At 29.3% G+C, this 7748-nt stretch overlaps 1 pseudogene; it reads left to right on the top strand.

Moving 5' to 3' along the window:
* Positions 1-4045, top strand: part of LOC108692228 — a 5565-nt pseudogene extending 1520 nt beyond the window's left edge.
* The last annotated feature ends 3703 nt before the right edge of the window (positions 4046-7748 follow it).

Raw genomic sequence — 7748 nt, 5'->3', positions numbered from 1 at the left:
AAATAATATATAATTAAAAAAAATAAAATATAATTTTTGCATTTTCGTTTTAGAAAAAAACAAGTTTGGAAAAATGTAAAAAAAATTGCTCATACACAACTATGCATAATTTTATATATAATTATACATAATTTTTTTATATTTCTTTTTAAACTTGAATTTTTCTAAAACAAGTAGTGTGAAAATTATCCTTTTAATTATTTTTAATGTTTTCACATTATTATTATTTCTATTACATTAAAAAATAATTTTGCAAAAGAAAGAAGAAATGTATGAATATACCAAGTACAAGTATGAAATAACGATTTGAGAAACAGATGGCACACCAATGCAGTGTGAAGTACAAAGATTTAACATTATACGCCATTTTATTGTATCATCAACAAATGTCAAAGTACGCGCAAAGTAATTTGATTGAAAAGTGTTTGCATAATATTGTGTTGCATAATATTGTGTTTAATATGACGAAATTTGTACTAAATAAGGAGCATTCGCGGACAGCATTAATTTTTTGTTTTCATTTGAAGAAAACTGCGAAATCTTATCGATTACTTGGAGAAGCTTATGGTGAACATGCTCCATCGCAAAAAACGTGTGAACGATTTCAACGTTTCAAGATTGGAGATTTTGATGTTGCAGACAAGGAACATGGAAAACCGCCAAAAAAGTACGAAAACGGAATTGCAAGTATTGCTGGATGAAGATGATTCACAAACACAAAAACAACTCGCAGAGCAATTGAGCGTTAGTCAACAAGCTGTTTCCAATCGCCTACGAGAGATGGGAAAGATTCAGAAAGTTGGCAGTTGGGTATCACATGAATTGAACGAGAGACAGATGGAGAGGCGCAAAACATATGTGAAATTTTGCTCAAACGATACAGAAGAAAGTCATTCTTGCATAGTATCGTTACTGGAGATGAAAAGTGGATTTTTTTTTGGAATCCCAAGCGCAAAAAATCATGGGTAGACCCAGGCGCACTATCCACATCGACCGCAAGACCGAATCGTTTTGGCAGGAAGACAATGCTCTATGCTTGGTGGGACCAGAAGGGTGTGGTCTATTATGAGCTATTGAAGCCTGGTGAAACGGTTAATACCAAACGCTATCAACAACAATTGATCGATTTGAATCGTTCGCTGCTTAAAAAACGACCAGAATACCAAAAGAGGCAACACAAGGTCATTTTTCTCCATGACAATACTCCATCATATACGGCAAAACCAGTTCGAGACACGTTGGAAGCAGCTGGGAAGTTCTACCCCATGCGGCTTACTCACTAGACTTGATTCCTTCCGATTACCACTTTTTTGGGTCGATGGGTCACGCACTTGCTGAACAGCGCTTTGATTCGTACGAAGATGTGAAAAAATGGCTTGATGAATGGTTCGCGACAAAAGGAGAAGATTTTTACTGGCGTGGTATCCACAAATTGCCCGAAAGATGGGAAAAATGTGTAACTAGCAATGGAGCATACTTTGAAAAAAATCTCTTTTTATCATTCTTCCGAATTTAACGTGTTTTTTTTTGAGAGGAAAAAATCGTCATTTCATACTTGTACACCTGGTATATGGATATATTTCATATATGATTATACATGTTTATGTTATTTATGTATATTTATACATATTTATACATATTCATGCATAAAAAATTTTTTGTAAGGATGTAATGATTCATTGTGTTATTCAGTGTTACATATATCTCTTTCCGGAAAATAATATTTTATATATAATTATATAAAATTATATAAAATAATATACAGAGTGTCCGGTAAGTATTGACAAAGCGCTCGCATGTATAAGATACTAAAAATTGCCAAATATTGGTCTTCAATCATTTTTTTTTTCAAATACTATCAACTTTACAAAAAAAACTGAAAGAAACAGAAATTGTTTATTTTCTTCTTATAGAACTCTAAGAATTTTTCCAAAATGTTTTTAACGCTTTATTTTGAATACCCACCCCAATTTATATTAGCAACTATTTTTACCAACACGAGAAAATACGGTATTAAAAAAATTTTCAGATTATGAGAAGAAAATAAACAATTTTTATCTCTCCGTTTTTCTGAAAAATTGATAATATTTGAGTGAAAAATTATTGAAAATCAATATTCATCGATTTTTAGTAATTAATATCTCATTAACTATTGCGAAAATTTTTAAATGATAAAAGACTTTTCGACTCAGTTTAGTCCGTATCCACACACGACCGCTTTGTCAAAATTTACTGAACATTCTGTATAATTATATATAATTTTATATAATCAAATATAAAATTTTTTTCCGGATTATTGGAAAGAATTCAAAGTTATGTATTAAAAAAGGAAAGGATAAATACTATTATTTTCAAGTGGTTTCTTAACATTTCAAAAAAAAGAAATACATAAGATACGAATACACAAACATGTGTATATAATATATAAACGTGCATATAAGCAGGGTTGAGTAATTAAGTTAATGTTTTTTTTTAACTAAAGAATAAAGTTAAAGTTAAAAATTTACAAAATCAATAAAGTTAAGTTAAAAATTGAAGGAATAAAAAATTAACTTAACATAAGTTAAGTCAATATTGAATTAACTTAAATTAAAAAAAAAGTTAATTTTGAAAAAAATTATTTTTTAGATCAAAATGTCCTAATTTTTCTTAAAATGAGATTAAATGACTATAATATAGATTATTAAGTAAATTAAATGTTTAATTTTTTTATTCATATGTGATATAAGTATATAACACCTAACGATATAACTATATAAGTTATATAACTTTAAAAAAAACAGCCAGCATAGAGGAGGTCAAGATCAGTGATTACTTTTTAAGTCTTAAGCCATAAGAAATTGACCAATTACAATCGAATGCGAGAAGAATATTTGACTGTAATTGGTCAATTGGTTTCTTATGATTTAAAGCTTAAAACACCTGTTATAGACGAACTAAGGCTTATAGCATAAGGCATAACTGCAGAAACCAATCAGAGGGCTGTATTAGCATCTTGAGGAATTATTTAAGATGATCTTAAAATATGAACAAATTACGAATATGTGCCCTTAGTCTTATTATATCTTATTATTTTTCTAAGATATTTAAAAGAGATAAAAAAATTATTTAACTTAAAAAAAAGTTAAAACGTTAATGTTTAAAAGTAACTTAGTTAAGTTAAAATTTAATGCATTTAAAATTAATTAAGTTAAAAGTTACTAACTTTTTAACTTTTTTTTTAACTTTTAACGTTTTAACTAATTATTATCCAACCCTGCATATAAGTAATTAATATTTATGTACGTGAATGACGTGACATTATGTATTTTGGACTTTTCGCTCCTTATAGACTTTACGAAGATAGATTTTTTAATCTTATGAGAAGGCTTTTTTAATTTTATGTGGATTGAATCAAACAACATATTAATCCAGGAAGAGCTGGCGAAGTTATTCAGCAAACTTGTGCACTGCTTGAAAACAAGAAAAACAATTATACTTTACATTAGCTGTGCCCTACAAATGCTTGCTGTCAAATGGTTTAACATAAATCATCATAGACAAGATTCATTCTCCATGGTAGTTTTTTTATTTAAAATATATCTCGTAATATACATGCACGAAGTACTTGATTATATGAAAAAAATGTAATCTTGTTTCTATTTTGCTTGCAGTTAGCCGAAATGATTATTCGTCAAACATTTGTAATTTGTAAAAATCAATCATGGAACATAAAATGGGTAACAGAATTCGCAAAAGTATTTATGCAACTCTTTTTACATGAAAAAAACGAAGAATTTATTATGTATATGGCAGAAAAATATGTGGTGGAGAGTGCCAAGGTATAGAATAAGAGAACTTACAGCTAAAATTTAAATTTTGTTTAATTTTAAAAAATTCTCATTTATATTATTGTAGATTTGTGGAAGGAATGGAAATCTATCAAATGATGTAATCCGTAAACTTTTTACACCCTTCATTGAGTGTAAGAAGAGAAGAGGAACTAAAAAAGATGAAACGTATCATGCTACGATCTGTAAGACATAACGAACTTGTACATGTCTAACTATAAGATATCACCATAGTACATAATCGAACGCATGTATAAAAACGCGAATTCCGAAACAGATTACGTTATTAAATAAATATCTCTGAGCCGAATTGTTCTCTAATCTTTATGAGAAGATTCTATTCCCTGACAACATCCTGAACACTTTACAAATAGACAATAATCAAATATTGTAAATATCGTACAGTTTAACTTCCTGAAAGTGAGATCCATAAATTCTAAATAATTTTTACAGATCTGTCATGCGACATATCATGAGACAGTAATCTAAGATCTCTTTCTGTTTCTTTTTTATAATGTCTTACATTGCCATCTCAAATAGTGCATTTGATAGGATAAAAATACATTCGTAAAAATGAGAAAAACTGGTGAAATCGTGTCTTGAGAAGCATCCACGAAGTATATAATCTGTTGACAAGCATTCAAGTGTTTTGAATATTTTACCAGTTTTAATGCTCGTTATTTTGATTATTCGTACTTTTCAGCAGATTCATGATGTGGAATTATGCAAATCGCTATGTGACATTAATATACCGAGAGATTACAATAAACGATGCGCAAATAATCAATTCTTTCTATAATCTTTTTATCTACGATACGAGAAAATTCTTCTTTCTTTTAATTAAAAGACGAGCGTGATGGCCTGACGGGTTGATCCTCATTGTTCTGCATCTTCGTACTATCACTCAACATTGTCAGTAATGATCTAATGGCGTCATTTTATGTCGATAACGTTCTCGCAAGATTTATTAACATGACATCCTCTATTCCCATCTTCGAGATCTCTACAACCAATTATCTATTAGGTATAGCAAGATTTTCATATTCATGATGTCTATATTGATTATGTCTATATTCATCAAGAAAAAGAGAGCGCTCGAAATATAGCAAATTTGTAACAGTGAATAATAGCTATATCTAACATAAAAATACGCTAATAGAGAAAATAGAAAATATTTTTCTATACGATAAACAGGATAAAATTCGTGAATCAAAATATCACGGCAAGAAAGATCTTGGAAATAAGTTAAAAAAATCATTTTATCTGTTTTTAGGTATAAAGGTTTAAAGATGGCTAATTACAGGGGGGAAGAGAGATTACAGCTTATTTACGTTTAGTTGTGTCTTACAGTAGATTTGAAATATTGACATATAGACTTAAAAAACATTATCAATTTATTTCATTTTAGATTATTCTTGTAAAACAAGTTCTCTTTATCAATTTTTGGTATAGAATTTTTTAATTTTGCTACGTTTGTACATTCAATAATAAGAAAAATAAATTGAATAATTCAATAAGTTGAATTTCAATAAGTTGAATAATTTCACTAAAACTTTGATTTATATATATCTTGAATGCTCTCGTACATAGAGTTTCTTTATCTCATTCTATACGAAAGGACGATTTTGCTGAAATATCTAAAAAACTGTGAATTAAATATAAATTTGAAAATAATTTTATTGCGCCATTAAGATAATTATTATTATAATTATATTTATAGAATGTTCAAACTAGTTGATAAAATATCAAAATTTCTTGCAACATTGTCATACTTGAGATTCCTATATAATAATCATTTTAATGGTTCAAAAACATTATTTTCAGATATATATCCAGCTCAATTTTTAGATACTTCAACAAACTCGTTTTTTCCAAGTATAATGCAATTTCTATTTTTATTTATTAAAAATAACATATTAAAAAATATTTATCGATATCAAATTAAATATAAATTTGAGTATGGGAAAAAGTTCGTGGTGATTTTTTAGTAAAATTAAAGTGTCTTTCTTAGAGTATTGAAATCAATTTATTTAAATCAAATATGCTCCATTATTTTCTATAATATTTTGTCATTTTTGGCACAAAGCCATAATTCCATCGCGATAGAACTTCTGTGGTTTCTGATCGAAAAACTGCTTCAAGTGATTTTCATAGGTCTCTTTTGAAACTAGCTTTACACCATTAAGAGAGTTCTGCAGAGATCTAAACAAATAATAGTCTGAGGGTGCTATGTCAGGACTATACGGTGGATGCATTAAAACTTCCCAGCCAAGCTCTCGCAATTTTTGCCGAGTCATCAAAGATGTATGTGGTCGAACGTTATCGTGATGGAAGACAACATCTCTCCTATTGATTAATTCTTTCCGCTTTCTCTCAAATGCTTGTTGTAATCTCTGCAGTTATTCATAGTAGAGTTCGGAATTAATTGTTTGATTGGACGATAACAGCTCATAGTGAACGATTCCCTTCCAGTCCCACCACACACACAACATCACCTTCTTCCTCGTCAATCTAGGGATTGCTTGCGCCTTCTCTCCTTTCTTTATCCGCGATCTTTTTCTAGTTGGATTGTCGTAGGTGACCCATTTTTCATCACCAGTTATCATTCTCTTCAGAAATGGCTCAATTTCATTCCATTTCAGTAGCGTATCACAAATGTTAATTCGATCCATCATATTCCTAACACTCAACTCGAGGAACCTAACAAGCTTCTTTTTGTATTCAGCTTTGTGTTAATGATTTAAAACTGTTTTTGGTCGATACCTTGTTCCCTGGCAATCTCCACAGTGCTCACATGTTTATCACACTTGATTTTTACATGATTTCATCGGACTTTTCAGTGATTGATCGACCGGAGCGAGGTTCATCTTTCACATCGAAATTTCCAGCACGAAAGTGGGTGAACCATTTCCGTGCTACTGATTTTGATAGAGTATCTTCACCATAAATAGCGCAAATTTTTTCACAAGCCTGTGCAGCATTCTTGCCTTTATCGTAGTGATACTGCAGAATGTAGTGAATTTTTTCCTTATTTATTTCCATTTTCAAAATAAAATAACTTTTGATCCACTTCATCGATTTCAATCTTTTTCGGCTCAAAACAAAGGTTAAAATGTCATTTTTTAAACGCATGTCTAGTGTTGCCGATGCGATTAGTTGCCGACTGCTGAGCATTTAATGCCATCTAACAGGAAAAACGCCACGAACTTTTTCCCATACCCAATATCTTTTCATTCACATACGTAACAGGATCAAATTATCAAGAATATTATTGAGCAACTAATTTGATGTATAAATTTTTATGAGGAAGTTGATTCGAAGATTTATAATATAGAATTATAATATAGAATTTATAATATAGAATTATAATATAGAATTATAATTTAGAATAGATTTATAATTTAGAATTTAAAATATTAAAATCTCTATATCCCTAAAAAAAATCTCTTTAAAGAAAAAAATATATACTCCAAGTATATATAGTATACATTAAGTATAAATTAATCAATGATTAATTGCATTTATTTCGTATCCATATTTTTTATTAAAAGAAATGTAATATTCAATACTTTTTTTATGCACTTAGCATATATTTTTTTTAAGAGGTTTTTTTAGAAGATTTCACTGTTTTTTGTAAATTTTTGAAAACGGTAATGTTATCATTCAACGTTGTCGTCATCATCATTGACTTAATATTGAGAATATCCCCATATTCAGAACATGCTTTTATCTCTGATATTTTATGATATGCGTGATGTAAAGTATAGTAGTATAATATGTTAGCGCGCTAACATCATTGTAAGAGAGTTTTAAAATCGGATTGAATGTATCCAGAAGCATGACCGTTTACTGAGCGCTCAGTGAGTTCTCTGATTGGCACATTCCATTAGATCTAAAAATATAGACCAAATAGTGTGT

Source organism: Atta colombica, unplaced genomic scaffold, assembly GCF_001594045.1.
Source record: "Atta colombica isolate Treedump-2 unplaced genomic scaffold, Acol1.0 scaffold66, whole genome shotgun sequence".
NCBI classification, from domain to species: Eukaryota; Metazoa; Arthropoda; class Insecta; order Hymenoptera; family Formicidae; genus Atta; species Atta colombica.
Note: the sequence above shows the minus strand (reverse complement) of the source record. Positions and strands in the feature narration are given on the sequence as shown.